Here is an 18,057-nt window from a genome sequence, read left to right on the forward strand (position 1 = left end):
GCATCCACCACTGGTTATCTCCCTGCAGGCGCCTAACGCGCCCCGAACCTGTGGCACTGCAGAGCCGGGGCGCCAAAGGCTGAACTTTGTAGGAAGAGACAAAACCTTCTCCCCTCAGCCCCGCTAGGTGGAGTCCGGCCCCAAATCCACGCCGGCGTGGTCGCACTTTCCGTTTGCGGAGAACCTGCCCTGGCCTGAGCAACCAACCTGGGCCGAACGCCAGGGCTCTGGCCACCTTCTCCCCGCCCCTGGAGAGCCCTGAGGCTCCAGTCTCCACTCAGTCTCCTCCCTCCCTCCCCTGGCCTACTCCCTAGCCTAACCCTCTCTTCAGCCCTAACAGGAAACAGCCCCTCAGTTACCTTTTTTGCTGCGACCTCACTTCGCTTTAGATTCCCATGGCCTGAAGGCCACACTATCTTTTTTGTTTCATAAAATAGGTTTCACCCCGTAATTTACGTTTCTTGTATCTCCCGTTCAGTCCTAAATCGAGGAATAGGGGACTGCCACTGCCTGCCTCTACTTCGGGGCCCGGTTGTATCTCCATCAGGGCAGATTGGGTGAAATTCTGAACCATACAGAAGAAAGTGGCCATTGGCTTTTCACTCCAGTTAAGGTTGGTATTAACTACCAACCATGGGGGTTTCTTGAAAATCACCATTGCCTCCACTGTCAAGAGATCCTATAGGAATTTGAGTGCCAGCCTCTACATTTTTTCAGGCAAAACAAACAAAAAAACACCCTACAAGGAGGTAGAAATGCTTTCTTATGGCTGACCAGACTCAGGCTGCAGTGCCCAGTTACCTGCTGGTCCCTTCAGGCTTCAGGCCTCATACCTCCAGGGAGCTCTGTTGGCCCATTTGAAGTTCTGTTTCCAAGGAGATATGGGTTTGTTTACCGAGCTGAACCAGAGACCCACATTGAGACAGGATCCTCCCCCATCACAGGTCAGCACTGCCACTAACCACTAATGCCACCTTGGAAAAGGCAGCCCCATCTTACTTGGTCAGGCCTATTCCTTCAGAGACATGCACACAGTGAATGAGTCAGAAGTGACTCATTATCCTTTTCTGAGCCTGTTGTTCCAGTTCTGTCTTGCCTCACAATGCCCTGGATGACCCAGTAGTCCATTGAACAAGAGTCTGGAATTCCTTTAAGAATCTCAAAGTCATGTTGGGCTGTGCTTGGATTCTGGTCTCCTCTACCCATATCAGAGGCTGCAGACTCATCCTCAACTTCCTCTTGACACCCCAAGAACTATCTCTAAGTGCACCTCACAGCAGAGCTCACCATTTCTGTGGAGATAAAGTGCAGATTCATTTGGAAGTTTAAAAGTTCACAGTTGCTTTTAAATATTTTATTTATTTTTAGAGAGAGGAAGGGAAAGAGAAAGAAAGTGAGAAACATCGATGTGAAAGAGAAACATTGATTGGTTGCCTCTTGTATGTGCCCCTACCAGGGACTGAACCCCCAACCCAGGCATGTGCCCATACCAGGAATCGAACCATCAACCTTTCACTTTGCAGGATAACGCCCAACCACCTGAGCCATATCGATCAGGGTTACAATTTGTTTTAAAAGACTGAAATTTTGATGTCTCTTGCCATGTCTGTAAATTGGGAACAATCATAGTGATACTTTGCCCTGACTCAGAACAAATTGGTAATACATTTTGAGAGCTTTGTGCTGTCAGTATACAACTTTAAGTTATGCAAGTATCCAGATTAAAAGCATTTTATCATTAATTAATAATAATAATAATAATAATAAAGGACTGGTAATACCAAATATTAGGGAGGAGGTAGAATGACTGGAACTTGTATTTATTGTTAGTGGGCATGTAAATTGGCACAATTTGGAAAAGATCTGTGGCACTACCTACTAAAACTAAATGTGTACCTTTTTGTCCAGCAGTCCTACTTCTGGTGATAAGCTCAACAGAAATGGGTGTTTATAGCCACCACAAAGCACTTATAAGAATATTTAAAGCAGTTTTATTTATAATAGTCCTATATTGGAAATAGTTCAAATGTTAACCAATAGTAGAAAAAGTAAATTGGTGTTCCCATGACCTCCTCATCAGTTTCAATAATTTGCTATAATGGCTCACAAAACTCAGGGAAATATTCTACTTATCATTACTGCTTGGTTATAAAGGATACAAGTGAATAGCCAGGTTGAGATACATAGGGTGAATCCAGAGGGTCCTGAGAACAGACTTTCTGTCCCATTGGAGTTTAGCATGTACCACCTTCTTGGCACATAGATACATCCACCAATTCTGAAGCTTGCCATACTGCATAGTTTGGGGTTTATATGGAGGTTCCGTTATACAGCCACAATTGATTAAATCATTAGCCACTGGTAATTAATTCAATCCCCAGTTTTTCTCCACTTCCCAGAGGTTGGGTGCTGAGGCTGAAAGTTCCAACCCTCAAATCACATGGGTGGTTCCTCTGGCAACCCATTTGGAAGCTATTAGGGGCCTACATCGAGTCACTTCATTAATATGAATTCAGTTTTGTTGAAAGGGATGTATTATAAATAACAAAAGACGCTCCTGTCAGCATTATCACTAAGGAAATTACAAGAGTTTTAGGAGCTCTTGTGCCAGGAATCAGGGACAAAGACCAAATATATATATGTTTCTTATTGTATCACAGTATTACAGTAATAGAAGTCAAAATAGTCATTACCTTGGTGGTTAGTGAGAGGCAAAGCCGGGGAGGCTTCTGGTGTGCTGGGAATACATTTTATTGAGTTTAGACAGAGAGAAGAAGGGGAGAGAAGAGAGATTGAATTGTTGTTCCACTTGTTTATGCATTCATTGGTTGCATTTTGTATATGCCCTGACCAGGGATGGAACCTGCAACCTTGGTGTACCAGGATGACATTCTAACCAACTGAGCTACCCAGCCAGGGTTGAAATTTCTATATCTTGATCTTTGTGGTGATTATACTAGTGTACAGATACGTAAAACTTCATCAAGCTATACATTTAAGATTTGTACAGTTTATGTAAGAATACTTAAGTTCAGTCATGGCCACTTAATGACAGATATGTTCTGAGAAATGCATCACTAGGTGATTTTATAGTTTTGTGAATGTAATAGTTATACTTACACAAACCTAGATGGTATAGCCTACTACATTCCTAGGTCATATTGAATTGCCTATTGCTCCTAGTGAAAAACCTGTACAGCATATTAAAGTACTACATACTGTAAGCAATTGCAACAAATGATATTTGTGTATCTAAACTAATCATATAAAAGGTATAGTATTGGGTTGGCCAAAACATTAGTTCCTTTTTTGTGTGTAAGATGGTTGTAGTAGCACTTAGTTGTCTTTAACATCATTTGAAACAATTTTGTTAAATTGTATTGTGATGGCTGTCATATCAGCATGCATTTAAAAAACTTAACCAAAATTGATGAGTTTTTGTGTAGACATTTTAATATTGAAGATGGGAGAAAAACTAAATGGACTTTTTGGCCAACCCCCCCAAAATGGTATAAAAAATTAAAAAATGGTACACTTATATACAGTGCTTGCAGGACTGGAAGTTGCTCTGGATGAGTCAGTGAGTGAATGTAAAGGCCTAGGACATTATTGTAGAATTTATAAACACTGTACACTTAGGCTATACTCAATTTATTTAACATTTTTTCTTTTGCCCCGATTGGGGTGGCTTAGTTCGTTGGATGTCATCCTGCAAAGCAAAAGGTTGCTGGTTCAATTCCCAGTCAGGGCACATGCCTAGGTTGTGGATTCAGTCCCTGGTCAGGGCACATATGAGAAGCAACTGATTGATGTTTCTGTCCCTCTCTTTCTCCCTCCCTTCCCCTCTCCCTAAAAATAATAATAGTAATAATTAAAATAGTAAAATAAAACATTTTCTTTCTTCAATTATAAAATAAACTTAGGTTTTTAAAAAAGATTTTATTTATTTATTTTTAGAGAGGAAAGGGAGGGAGATAGAGAAACATCAATGTGCGGTTGCTGGGGGTTATGGCCTCCAACCCAGGCATGTGCCCTGGCTGGGAATTGAACCTGCGACACTTTGGTTCACAGCCCGCACTCAATCCACTGAGCTACGCCAGCCAGGGCAAAATAAACTTAGTTTTATTATAAATTTTTAACTTTATAAACTTTTCAAGTTTTTAACTTTTCCATTTTCTTGTCATAACACTTAGCACAAATATATTGTACAGCTATACAAAAGTATTTTTATATATCCTTATTCTATGTTTTTCCCTATTTAAACATTTTAATGTTATTTTTTTACTTTTTAAAGTCTTTTGTTAAAAACTAAGACACAAAACACACATTAGCCGAGGCCTACACAGGATCAGGAGCATCAACATCACTGTCTCCCACCTCCACAGCTTGTCCCACTAGAAGGCCTTCAGGGGCAATGACACCCGCGGGGCTGTCATCTCCTATGGTAACAATGCTGACTTCTGGAACACCTCCTGAAGGACCTGGCTCAGGCTCTGCTTGAGGAGTGTCACTCTTCTCAGGAATATGTCCCTGTGGGTTTGCCTGGTTTGTTTCTTTCTCCATCACCGATTTGTATGTAAGCAGATAACATAGCATAAACATTCTTATGAATGAAAACCTTGCTGTGTTGGAGTCCATATTTTCAATTTTTTAAGGAGCTTTATAAGGTATGCAAAAGTTTTTACTAAATGCTCTACTGTGAATTTTCTTGGGGGTTCTTCTTTTCTTCTCCCGCGATTTCCTTTCTGCTTATTTATTCTTCAGCTATGTGTTCCTGTTCCGGTTCCAACAACTCCTCATTAGTCAATTCCTCAGGGACCACCTCTAGGAACTCCTCACTAGAGGAGTTGTTTTCCATGTCAACAGCCTTTCCATTTCCAACAGCCTTGTTGGTTTTTGCAACCTCCTCATGCTTCACATATCCTTTGAAATCACAGATGAACCTCTTGAGTGACTTCTTCCAGATGTCATTCACACACTTGTTGGCGACACCACCCCAAACACAAACAAGGTTCTTTTTTTTTTTACTTTTATTAGTATTTATTTTATGCTGAATTTACTCCTGGGCCATAAGCTTTTGTTTCTTCAGTTTCTTCTGGGATATCTTTTTCTTCTGTGCAACCTCCTCTTCTAGTTCAGGAACAGTCTGCTCTTTTTCAGTAAGGATCATCTCAATGTGGCACAGAGAGCTCATGTATGGGTTAATCCCCCCATGAGCTCTGTAAGTTCTACCTTGCATCTTGGGAGCTTTGTTCACCTGAAGTATATGACCAGAGAATCTATATCTAAATCCTTGGGTTCAGCATTACTCTCTGCATTTTTAAGCACATGTGGCAAAAACTCAGCACTCTTTTTGGGCCACCGACCCTGTGTCCAGCCCCACTGTTTGGCCTGGGCACACCTACCAACTCCACCACTGTATCGATAGAATGGGACACATTGCTTCTTTAAAGTGACATCTTTCAGATACTTGGTGGCTTTTCAAATACACATACCCTTGATGGCCTGGGCATTTTCACAAGTGTTCTTAAAAGTAAACATGAAGATTTGAACCTCTTGGTTTGCATGATTTTGTGGGGTTTTCTGGGTCAAGTGAATAGCAAACCATCTTCAGAGATCACCTGTGGTCACTTTTGGGAAGAGGAAATGTCTCAAGCAAAGTTCTTGATGCAGTCATAGATGTTGTTATCCTCCCAGAATTGCATCAGTGTCTTCCTCAGTTTCAGCAATAGCCCAGACAAAAGTTCTCCTCAGGGGGGAGGCTTTAAAAGCTGCTTTAACTCCTTTACCCATTGATTGGATCAAAGAGTGGAATTTGGAGGGAAAACCACCACTTTGATTCTGAGGTAAAGATCACCAATAAAAGGAGAATGTCCAAAAGCATTACCAACGATATGCAAAATCTTGAAAGGTATGTTATTTTCCAAATAGTACATCTCTGTTTCACGGGCACAGCAATTCAGAAGAGCGTCTTAGAAGAGAAGCTTGGTCATCCATGACTCCTTACTGTTCCTGTAGTATACTGGCAGCGTGTGCTTACTGATAATACGCTTGAAGGCCCTGGGGTTCTCACTGTGCCAGGTCACAAAGAGTTTCAATTTGTAGCCTGCAACACTGCCCCCAAGCAAGACTGTTGTCCTGTCCTTAGAAGCCTTGAAACCTGGCTTGGACTTGGCCTCCTTAATAGATGAAAGTCCTTTCAGAATCTGTCTCCAGCATATGGAGGCTTCATCCATACTGAATATTTGTTCTGGCAAGTAATTTTCCTCCACAATCAGCACATCTAGAGTTTCCAAAAATTCTTCAGCTGCCTTCATATCAGAACTCTTAGACTCACCAGTCACTTTTTCATTACCTAATGGATAACAATGTTTTTATTATAAATTTTTTAAATTTTTATTTATTGATTTGAGAGAGAAATATTGACTTGTTGTTCCACTTATTTATACATTCATTAGTTTATTCACATATGTGCCCTGACTTGTGATAGAACCTGAAACTTTGGTGTATCAGAATGACACTCTAGCCAACTGAGCTACCAGAGTTTACCTTAATTTCCTTTTTTTAAAATGTAGGCTGGACTTAGTGATTGACTTCTAATGGATAGAGTATGGGAAGAGAAAAATAGTAACCTTTAGAGTAGAGAAACCTAGCAGATACACTTTAACCAACTGATCAAGGTTAACTTCAATAGTATTAATTCGCATTGATATTAATACTTCCTGATGTGATGTGATGAGGAGGGTCCTTAATCTCTATAGAATTCTTCCCTAAAATTTATATCTCTAGTATAATAGTGAGAAAATATCAGGAAAACCTAAACTGAGGGAATTCTACAACATACTTGCCCAATACTCTTCAAAAGTGTCAAGGTTATAAGAGACAAAGAAAGACTGAGAAACTGTCACAGACTGAAGCAAGTCTAAGGAAACTTGACATCAGGAAGTAATATGGTATCATGGACTGGATTCTGAACATAAAAAAAGACATTAGTGGAAAAATTGGAGAAATCTGAATAAAATTTAATAGCATTGTATCAAATAGTTTCTTGTTTTGATAAATATACCATGGTTATATAATTAGGACAAGTGGGGTAAAGAATATACTTTCTATACTATTTTGTAACTTCTGTAAATCTAAATTTATTTAAAAATTGTTATAGCATTGTCTCAGTACACCAAGGTTGCAGGTTTGATCCCCAGTCATGGCACATAAAAGAACCAACCAATGAATGCATAAATAGGTGGAACAACGAATTGATCTCTCTCTTTCCCTTTCTCCCCCTTCCTCTCTTTCTCTAAAAGAATTATTTCAAAATGGAAAGTTAAAAAATAAAAGTAAATGAATCAATCAGGAATCCTGAGATGGATTTCCTACTGGAAAAGTATAGTTATTGGGGAGGAAAAATCTCAATTAACAAGATACACTGTCTTAAATGGACACAAAGAGAATTAATGAATTAGAAGATGATTCTAAGAAAGTCACCCAGAGAATAACACAAAGAGATAAAGTATAGTAAAAAGGCATGGAAGACAGGAATGGCATCAGTGAAAATGGCAGTGTATGAGGCCCGTGCCTCCTCAGAAACACTGAAAAAACCTGGCAAAAACAGTTTCAACCTTACCAGAACTCTGGGAGCTAGTCAAAAGTTTACAGCAACCAAGTGAATGTTTAACCAGGAGAAAGGTCACTGAAACAAATAGGAAATTTTTGTGTTGTTTTTACTTACCCTTGTTCCACTGTCTTCACTTGGTCAAAGCAATCTTAAAGATGGCCACCTATCCTGAAAGAATATATGCACCTCTATGTTCACTGATGCATTATTTACAAATAGCCAAGATATGGAAGCAACCCAAGCACCCATAAATAGATGAGTGTATAAAAAACCTGTGGTACATATACACAGTGAAATACTACTTGGCCATAAAAAATAATGAAGTTTTATCTTTTGCAACAGCATGGATGGATCTAGAGAGTATTATACTTAACAAAATGAATTAGACAGAGAAAGACAAATACCAAATTATTTCACTTATATGTGGAACCTAAAAAAGAAAATAAACAAAGTAGAAACAGACTCATAGATAACGGAGAACAGACTGACAGTTGTCAGAGGGGATAGGGGTTGGGGCCTGGGTAGAAAAGGTGAAGGGATTAAGAAGTACAAATTAGTGGTTACAGAATAGTCATAGAGATGCAGCTTACAACATAAGGAATATAGCCAATAATATCATGAAAACTATGTATGAGGCCAGGTGGGTACTTGAAACATTGAGGGGACTACTCTGTAAAGTACATAATTTTTTTTATCTTTTTAAAAAAGCTGTATTTATTGATTGGTTTTAGAGAGAGGAAGAGAGAAAGAGAGAGAGAGAAACATTGGATTTGTTGTTCCACTTATTTATGCATTCATTGGTTGATTCTTGTATGTGCTCTGACTGGGGATTGAACATACAACCGTGGTATATTGGGATGATGCTCTAACCAACTAAGCTACTCAGCCAGGGCTAACATAAGTAATTTTCTTTCTTTTTTTTTAAGATTTTATTTATTTACTTTTAGAGAGGGAAGGGAGGGAGAAAGAAAGACAGAGAGAAACATCAATGTGCGGTTGCTGGGGGTCATGGCCTGCAACCTAGGCATGTGCCCTGACTGGGAATCAAACCTGCGACACTTTGCAGCCCGCACTCAATCCACTGAGCTATGCCAGCCAGGGCTTCTTTTTTATTTTTTAATTTTAAAAAAGATTTTATTTATGTATTTTTAGAGAGAGGGGAGGGAAGGGAGAAAGAGAGGAAGAGGAACCTCAATGTGTGGTTGCCTCTCACACACCCCCAACTGGAGACCTGGCTCACAACCCAGGCATGTGCCCTGACTGAGAATCGAACCAGTGACCCTTTAGTTCACAGGCTGGTGCTCAATCCACTTGGCCACACCAGCCAGGACTAAAGTAATTAATTTTCTAACTACTAGGATGTACATCTGAAACTAACACAGAATACTATTGAATGTAAACTATAATAGAAAAATAAATAAAAATAAAATAAATACTGCCTTAAAAATAAAGTAAACAGTCTCATATGCTAAAAAGAAAAAGAAAAAAGAGGGCAACCCATGTTTTCAGTGTGGATACCTGCTTCTGGAAGACCTTGTTCCAAAGGAATAGAGTTTCTCTTTTTGACATGACTGGAGTTTTTCTTAAGAACTGATGCAAAGGGCTTCCCTTTTTTTCACCTAACTTGGAACCCTATCAGGGCAGAGGGACTATATAAGAGGGCTTTTCCTAAAAACATTGAAAGACAAATGAACAAATTGCTCTTCTCTAGGCAAAACAAAACAAAACATCGCAGCAAACAATAGATGCACCAAAAGCCTGAGAGGAAATTCTAGAAAGTGAGATTTTTGGGGGGAATAAAGGCTTTGAAAGGTTTTTGTGTATACCAGATAGTCTAGAAAGCTGCATACATGGGAAAGGAAGGACACATACTTAGAGAACTAAGACCATAAGCTTTCACCTTTGGCTGATGTTTAGGCTCAGAGCACAAGTGAAGTAGAGGTCAAGGTAGAGTTGTAAACAGCTTTACTAAGTATGGAAGGAGTGATCCGACATAGATCAGGGCAAAGACCTGGAGTTTTGTTTTATTTTTTTCTTTTCTGATGCTTTTCTTCCTTCCTTCCTTCCTTCCTTCCTTCCTTCCTTCCTTCCTTCCTTCCTTCCTTCCTTCCTTCCCACCCTCCAGGTGTTTAAGAATGTCTCTGTTAAACTATAATTTAAAAATGTAGGTATGTAGGAGAAGTCCATTTAGGGGTTTATAATTTTCCAACATTATAGTCGTATTTCCAACTTACCCTCAAAAGTTCAGAAAACAGAAGAATGTTCACTAAATCAGCAATTATTTTTGGGGCCCTACTATGTGATAGGTGTGGTAGACAGCAGAGATCTGACTTGGACTTTATTCCTGCCCTGAAGGAATTTGTAGGCTAGTAACCCACTAACTAAAATACCAGTCTAAGGGCCATAAGAATTTGGAAAAAGGGCCTGGCTGGATAGCTTGGTTAGAGCATCATCCTGATATGCCAAGGTCATGAGTTCTATCTCCAGTTAGGGCACATACAAGATCAACCAATAAATGCATAAATGAGTGCAACAACAAATCAATATTTCTCTCTCTCAAGTCCATTTTTTTAAAAAAAAGTGTTCAAAGGACCATGGAGGTTAACCGCTTCCTTAACCAAGGAAGAGGTTAAGGAATAGCTTCTCTTTCTTTCTTTCTTTCTTTCTTTCTTTCTTTCTTTCTTTCTTTCTTTCTTTCTTTCTTTGAATGGCCTCTTAAAAAAGATCACAGAAGCTAATTTTTGATGGATGCAGAGTTTCAAGGGAGAATGGGTAGAAGCTGACTTTAATTGGAAGGGTGAAGGAGAGTGATTGCAATATACCCATCTGTCCGGAATCAAGTAATGAATTCTCCTAGGTTTAGCCAGGTGCTTGTCAGTCGGTTATAGTACATTTTCAACCTCTTTTGCAGCTATGTATGACAATGTGACTATATTCTGGCTATCCAAAGGAAAGTGAGTAGAAATGTTGTTGGCAATTCTCAGGTCACACCTTTTATAGGAAGCAGCTTGGCTTTCTCTTCCTCTTTGCAGTGTAGTAATAGTGAGTCAACTTTGACTCTGTGGCTGGAGTGTAATATCATGAGTGGAGTGACAAGTTGGACAGAACTGAATTCTAGGGAACAAAGCCCTGACCAGTCCTGCATGGTCTATCAGTTCAGACTTTTACCTGGAAGAGAAACAGAACTACTTTGATTAAGCCACTGATACTTTTGTCACTGTCTAGTCAATATCCTAACTAATAAAAGCAGTATAATAAGAGAAGAAAGGCAATAAGAATGAAACCTATGTAGAAAGCCAAATTCTGTCTTCTCTTTTTTCCTTCCCCACTTCTCTTCTAATCCATCATTCATTTTCTGTAGTTATGTGTATGTGTACCTATGCACACACTTCTCCATATCTCACTGGTTCCAGATTTTTAGCTCCAGATATGTTAACAAACTTGCATCTTTTGTGTTTTTCCTGCTTAATCCAGACACCAGTGAAATAGCCCTAAGGAGGGAAACCATGTCTTCCCTCAGAGGCTCTCCCCAGATCACAGTGAGGCAGTAGGCATCTGGCCAAGCAGTGGACAGGCACATGCCTTTGGTCACTGTGGGCAGAGGGTATTGTTTCCTGTGTACAATAGGATTTGTAGGGAATAGAGGAGCGGTATTGTTCCTAGGCAGCCTTCTCTCTTTCCGTAAAAGGGCATTTCGAGGAAGTCTTCAATGTGGCAATCACAAATGCCTTATGTTCCCCCCTTTCATCAAAACTTCTAATTTCTTGCCCTGACTGATGTGGCTCAGTGGGTTGAGCCTTGTTCCACAAACCTAAAAGTAACCAGTTTGATTCCTGGTCAGGGCACACGCCTGGATTGCAGGCCAGGTCCCTGGTTGAGGGTGTGCGAGAGGCAACTGATCAATGCTTCTCTTCCTCTCTTTCTCCCTCCCTTCCCCTTTCTCCAAAAATAAACAAAAAAATCTTTAAAAAAACAAACTTCTAATTTCTCTACATTACCTTACAGGGTATTGTAATATTGTTTTGGTCTTTCTAGTATCCATGCATTTGGTAACAGAACCTAATTTTACTATTAATTATAACTCATGTGGTTAGACCTGAAGCTCTCCCAGCCATTTGACTAGGGTTGAATCGTAATATAGTTTGTAATCTAGTCCTAGTGAAAACTGGAAGTATTAGAAAAAAAAAGGCTTTCAAAATACTGGGGTTACTATGTTAGGAGAATGTAAGGCTGGAGCTGCTGATATCAATTTGCCATACCATGGAGCGAGCCTATCTAAGAATAAAATCAACACTGAGGAAAACAGAACCAAGAGATAGAAGTCTCTGTCTGGGAACCTCATACTCTATTCTATTTTATAACCCTTTGTGCTTCTTAAAAACTCTATCATAGCACTGTTCTGCTGGAACCTTTCAAAAACCCTGAGAAACAGACAGTACTATCCTCATTCTCCAGAGGAGGAATTTGAGACTCAGAGAGGTAAAGCAACTTACAAAAGCCATGTAGCAAATTACTGGCAGAGGCAGAATGAAAACCATATCAATTATTACCCAATCCAACAGTTTTTCCCTTACATTACACTGTTAGGGACATTTTACCCTCTGCAGTGGGGAGATCAATACAAAGCCCCATCACACTCTAGGAAGTCATTCTAGGCACAGGTGGCTCTGGTAAGTCATTTATCCCTCTGTTGCTTTGTAAAGCCACTCTCCTTGGTCAGAGCCAAGGGGTATCTCTTACACCTGATCTTGCACAGCTGTTGCTATGAGTGTACAGTCAGTGCTAGTGACAAACGGTTCTCTCACCCTTCACAACTACTTAAGGATGGGGTCAAAAATCAAGCAATAATTACTATTCCATGCTCCCAGGTCAAGTTTTAACATTACTGAGTATGTTAATAGTGGAGTTTTTCTACTGTTAATGGGAATTCAGCTGAAATAATCAGCAAGAACCCATAGGAGAAAAATTTCTGGCAGCAGCCAATAGATCATATTTCAGTAAATTCTCCTTAATATGTGAGAGAGATGGGAGGGGGTAGGGACCAGAGACAGAGGCAAAGTATGAAACCTGATTCAGGAAATTGTAAAAGAGGGAGATGAGCAACCCTAGTGTATCTGGGAAGGAATGTCAAGATGTAGCACTTTGCCCAAGCAAGGACCTTTCATATCTTCCATGTCATTCCCTCCCTTTCTTTCCTCTCCTCTCCTCTTCTCTTCTCTTCTTTTCTCTTCTTTTCTTTTCTTCCCTTTTCTTTCTTTCTTTCCTCCTTTCTTTCTTTCTTTCTTTCTTTCTTTCTTTCTTTCTTTCTTTCTTTCTTTCTTTCTTTCTTTCTTTCTTTCTTTCTTCTTTTTTTTTTTCAGTCTGGCCGTACAGGGATTAAAAGTGCTGAGGATTTTTCTAATTACTTGGAAGTAATGGGGGAACTCAGAGTTGGAAAATTTTTAGTTTTAAGTTATAGTTAATTAAGCTATTAGTGATTTAGTCAGATAAAAAGCTATTGTTTCAGGAACTGAAGGTATGACTCACCTTGACTCCAGGAGATCACAGCAATATTCACACTTCTGTGCACCCAGGAGGACTGCAAGCAGTCAAGGTGGCATTTGAGCCATGTGTTCCAGGAAGAGAGGTCTGCTGTCCAGACACAGATAAAGAACCACCCAGTCAGCAGATGAAAAAATTGCTAGGAAATAATTGCTGAATGCAGCTTTTTATCTGATTAACCCCTTTTCTCCCCTGGATTCCAAAACCCTTACCTACACTTTTTTTTCTCCTTATAAAAAAACATTGGCTTGAAATGAAAATGTAAGACGGTGGTCTCTTAGGGTACAATAACTTGCTAACCTTCTCTCAAATCTCTGGCCATCTGAATAAAGCATTCATGAAGATTCAATCCTTGACTCCACTTATTGGTTCTGGTAGTGACAGGCAGCACAGATGCTGGCTTTTCTGGTTTCAGAAGACCACCTGTGCCTCACTTTGACTCATGAGTCCCTGTTCTGATGAAGGAACCACGTGCTAATCTGGCTAGTTCTCCCTTTCTCTAGCCTTCCACTTCCCATCCCTTACCACGTGGCTAATGGGATAATTTTTGTCAGAGAGTAGGGCTGGGACATGGAGGTCTAGGCAGAACTCCTCTCTTCCCAACTGTTCCCTGATACCCTGGGGACTGGCAAACATCAGAGTACCATTTGACATCAGCCCACTCTTGACCACCAATCAATATCCAAGTACTGCATCTGGGTGGAAATCTACTTTAGCTGAAGGAGTATTTTCCCTCCTTCGTGATGACATTTGCATCTTTATCTCCTTTTTGCAGACCTGACTTAAGCTGAAGCCTGAGTCATCAGGGTGAACATGGGAATCTTTTTTTCTATACTTAAATGCAGGTTAATGACATGCTAGAACAATTTTAGTAATCATATTATATTGATCTGGTTAAAATAATGTATTCCCTATAATGAAATATCATGAACAAAATTGGATTTTCCAGATTCCATTTTTTTCTGCCACTGAGCAGCAATTTTTCTTGAACTTTATTTCATCATTCCTTCCTACTGTCCCAAGAATATGGGGAAGAAATAAAATAGAGCTAAACATGAACCAAGAGGAGTAGAAAATGAAGAAAGTTGCCAGTTTTTCTTATCAACATCTTTTTAAAAACATTTTTATTTACTTACTTTTAGAGAGAGGGGAAGGGAGAGAGAGAGGGAGAGAAACATTAATGTGCAAGAGATATTGGTTGCCTCTTGAACACCCCCAACTGGGGACCTGGCCTGCAACCCAGACATGCTCAATCCAGGCATGCTGAAGTAAAATAAAATAAAATAAATATTAAATAAATCTAAGATAATAACTGTTATAATTTGGTACCGTTTAGATTTTGCATCTATTTTTTTTTGTCTGTTTGAGCTCATAGGGCTAACTCTATTAAAATGCACCGACCTATACTGTTCCTTAAACACTTTTTTTCCTTCCATTAGTTTTAATGTATTTAAATATGGAGTCTCAGCAAAAATTATTTTGTCCAGCCTCCTTCCCTCACATTAAAAGTCTTGAACACTGCCCTGACCAGTGTGGCTCAGTTGGTTGACCCATTGACCCACAAAGTGTGTCAAGGTGCATGCCTGGGTTGTGGGTTTGTCCCTGGTCGGGATGCGCAGGAGAGGCAACCAATCAATGTTTCTTTCTCACATCAATGTTTCTCTCCCTCTCTTCCCTCTCTAAAAATAAATAAAAATCTCTTCAAAAGTCTTCAACACTAACATGGTTTCTAACAGCTCAAGGCTGCATTCCTAGGATAATGCCACCTAACTCGCTTTAAAGCACTTGCCTGAGAGAGCTCAAGGCTGCCAAAAGAATCTATTATTTGTTCTATTGAACACCTGACAATAGGCCCCTAACTACCATTTCCTAGAGGATTTACTAAAAAGGGCTTACAATTTTGAATCTTTCTTCTGTCCCTTTGAGATTGACCCATATCTCTTATAATTCCAAAGTGTCTTTCTCAAGGACCTGAAAGCGATTTCTTAGAAACGTAATCATCAGCAAGGATAGGGCTTCCTCTTTCAGTCTCTGTGGAAAGATAGAATCCTAACTTAGATCATTGCCAGCTAAAAGGCAGAGTTGGCTTAATTGGCATTTACTCTGACCAAACCTTTTGTAATTTTTCAATTCCCGGACTCTGCTCAGGCCCCCTTCTTCCCCCTGCTTACTCACTCCCTCATTCTCTCTTTAATATGCTCCATCACCTCTGTATCAATCAAAGCTAAGTATGGTTCATCTTGGACTCTCTTCTTTATTGCAGTAATATATTACCAATTAAAATGTGTCTTTACCACTTTAACTAGTGTCCAGCTTTGTTTATCTTTGACATGTTCTTTCACCAGTCTTACAGAGTTTCACCCTATTCACATGTGGCTTAGTACTCGGCCTCAGACTCAATAGGACCCCTATGCATATTTCTGGTTCTTTTTTTCCCATGTAGCTCTGTCTTCTCTGGCATTCTGCTTTGCAGCTGTCTCAGTCTCCTCAGAGTTGCTCTCTGCTTCCTCAACTCAACAAAACTGCTGTGTTCTGCTAGGGTTCCCCTGAGCTGAAGTATGGAAAGTGACTCTAGGTAGAAATCCAAAGTGTTGTTGATCTTATCTTTTTTTTTCTTTCAGCGTTCATAGTTCTACACGGCCCATTACTCCAATATCTGAAAACAGTTGTTTCATATATTTTATCCAGTCTTCTAATTGTTTATCATCAGAAGGCAAGTCCAGTAACATTTATTCCACTTATGGAAACTTATAATCTCTTTTTTGATTATCTTTAATTCATCCATTTAATTGCATTGGAGTGAAAAAAAGGGAAAAACATATCACAAAACTTAAATGACAAATGATATTTCTAATACATTTAACAGACAATTAATGCATAGAATATATGACAGCTCTTACAAATACATGAGAAAAAAGGAAACAACCCAGTAGTAAAATGGGCAGGAATAATAGCAAGCAATTCACAAATTGTTCATAAATACAAGAGTGGGGGCAGAAGAACTTTCCTCTCCCTTTAAAGTTTTTTTTCAGCTGGCTAATAATGAAATCAACATGAGACAGGTTAAAATAACCAAATTTAATAGCATACCTTCTTACAGGAGCCCCACACACATGAGAGGTTCAAAGACAGAAAGAGAGAAAAATGAGTTGTATATGACATTTGAGTTAGAATGAGGTAAGAAGCCTTGGGTCTTCAGAAGGGAGAAAAAGTCATTGCAGGATGATAAGAAGAGCAAGATGTTCAGTAAGTTTACTAGTTTTGCCCTGCCATGTAGATAGATTTATAAAAAAGATAGTTCTGGGCCTGACTGGTGTGGCTCAGTTGGTTGGGTTTCGTCCCACAAAGTGAAAGGTCGCTGGTTTGATTCCTGGTCAGAGCACATGCCTGGTTTGCAGGTTCGTGGGGTGGTCATGGCATTTGTATGGGAGGCAACTGATTCATGTTGATGTTTCTCTCCTCTCTTCTCCTTCCTCCCTCCCCTCCCCCCTCTCTCTAAAATAAATAAGTAAAATCTTTAAAAAACAAAAAGGTTATTCTGGTTATAACTCTTATACCAAATTTTTATTGTTGTTCAAGTACAATTGTCTCCATTTTCACCAACATTTTAAATTACCAATCTTTTCAGTTTTGTGAGAAGAATGATAAGTGGTCTTTAATTGGAGTTTAATTTGCATTTCCTTGTGTTGTACATTTCTTTGTAGGGGTGTACATTTCTTAAATTGGACAAGGCCCTCAATTTAAATTCTTCAAGGGAATGATAAAGTTTCTCTGGAGCCCACAGGGACTTGATTACCTTCAGCTCCAAATAATTCACACGCAAAAGTGGTACATTTTCTTTGGCACATTTTGGGGAGGGATGTTCTTTTTTTATTTTTTAAAAGACTTTATTTATTTTCAGAGAGGGGAAGGGAGGAAGAGGGGGAGAGAAACATCAATCAGTTGACCCTGGCACACCCCCAGCCGGAACCTGGTCCTCAACCCACGTATGTGCCCTGACCGGGAACTGAATCAGGATCTTTTTGGTCTGTGGGACAATACCCAACCTACTGAGCCACACCAGTCAGGGCTGGGGAAGGCCTGCTCTGAACCCCTACAAAGAAATGTACAACACAAGGAAATGCAAATTAACTCCAATTAAAGACCACTTATCATTTTCTCACAAAATTGAAAAGATTGGTATTTAAAATGTTGGTGAAAATGGAGACAATTGTACTTGAACAACAATAAAAAATAAAATGTTGTTAAGAGTACAGCCAAAGAGATACCTCTGTACACTTTGGGTTCCCATGTTAAATTGATTCAATCGCTTTGATAGGCAATTTGGGGGAAACAGAGAAGCCTCAGTGCGTGGGAACCTGTGCTGTTGGACTATGCTGCTGAACTCCTGAAAGCCTCCATTACTGCCACTATGGCTACTTCATGTGTCCACTGTTCCTGCTCTGGGGTGGTCAGTGACAGAGGCTTACTGTTATCAATTGGCCGAGTCATTTTCTTGGTTGTGCAATGCTTCTTCTGTAGTGGAGTCTCAGATATGCATTAACATATTGTGAACTGAACTGCGTCCCCCTGCCCCACAAATTCATATGTTTGAGGCCCTCACTCACAGTACCACAGAATGTGACTGTATTTGGAAATAGACCTTTAAAAGAGGTGAGTACGTTTACAGTGAGGTTGTTAGGGTAGACCCTGACCTAATGTTGTAAGGAGAGGAAATTTGGAAACACAGAGACACCAGAGATGTGCACACACAGAGGAGAAACCGTGCGAGGACCTGCCAGGAAGCAGCCTCTCCAAGCCAATGCAAGAGGCCTCAGAAGGAACCACAACTGCAGACACCTGATCTTTACTCACCTACCAAACCTAACTCCTCTGTTATCTGGGTCCTAAAGGCACATATG

General features: G+C 39.8%; 1 pseudogene; it reads right to left on the bottom strand.

Moving 5' to 3' along the window:
- Window positions 1-5,027: 5,027 nt before the first annotated feature.
- Window positions 5,028-6,343, bottom strand: LOC114508221 (annotated as a pseudogene).
- Between the last annotated feature and the right edge of the window lie 11,714 nt (window positions 6,344-18,057).

The sequence above is a fragment of the Phyllostomus discolor genome, chromosome 3, assembly GCF_004126475.2.
Source record: "Phyllostomus discolor isolate MPI-MPIP mPhyDis1 chromosome 3, mPhyDis1.pri.v3, whole genome shotgun sequence".
NCBI classification, from domain to species: domain Eukaryota; kingdom Metazoa; phylum Chordata; class Mammalia; order Chiroptera; family Phyllostomidae; genus Phyllostomus; species Phyllostomus discolor.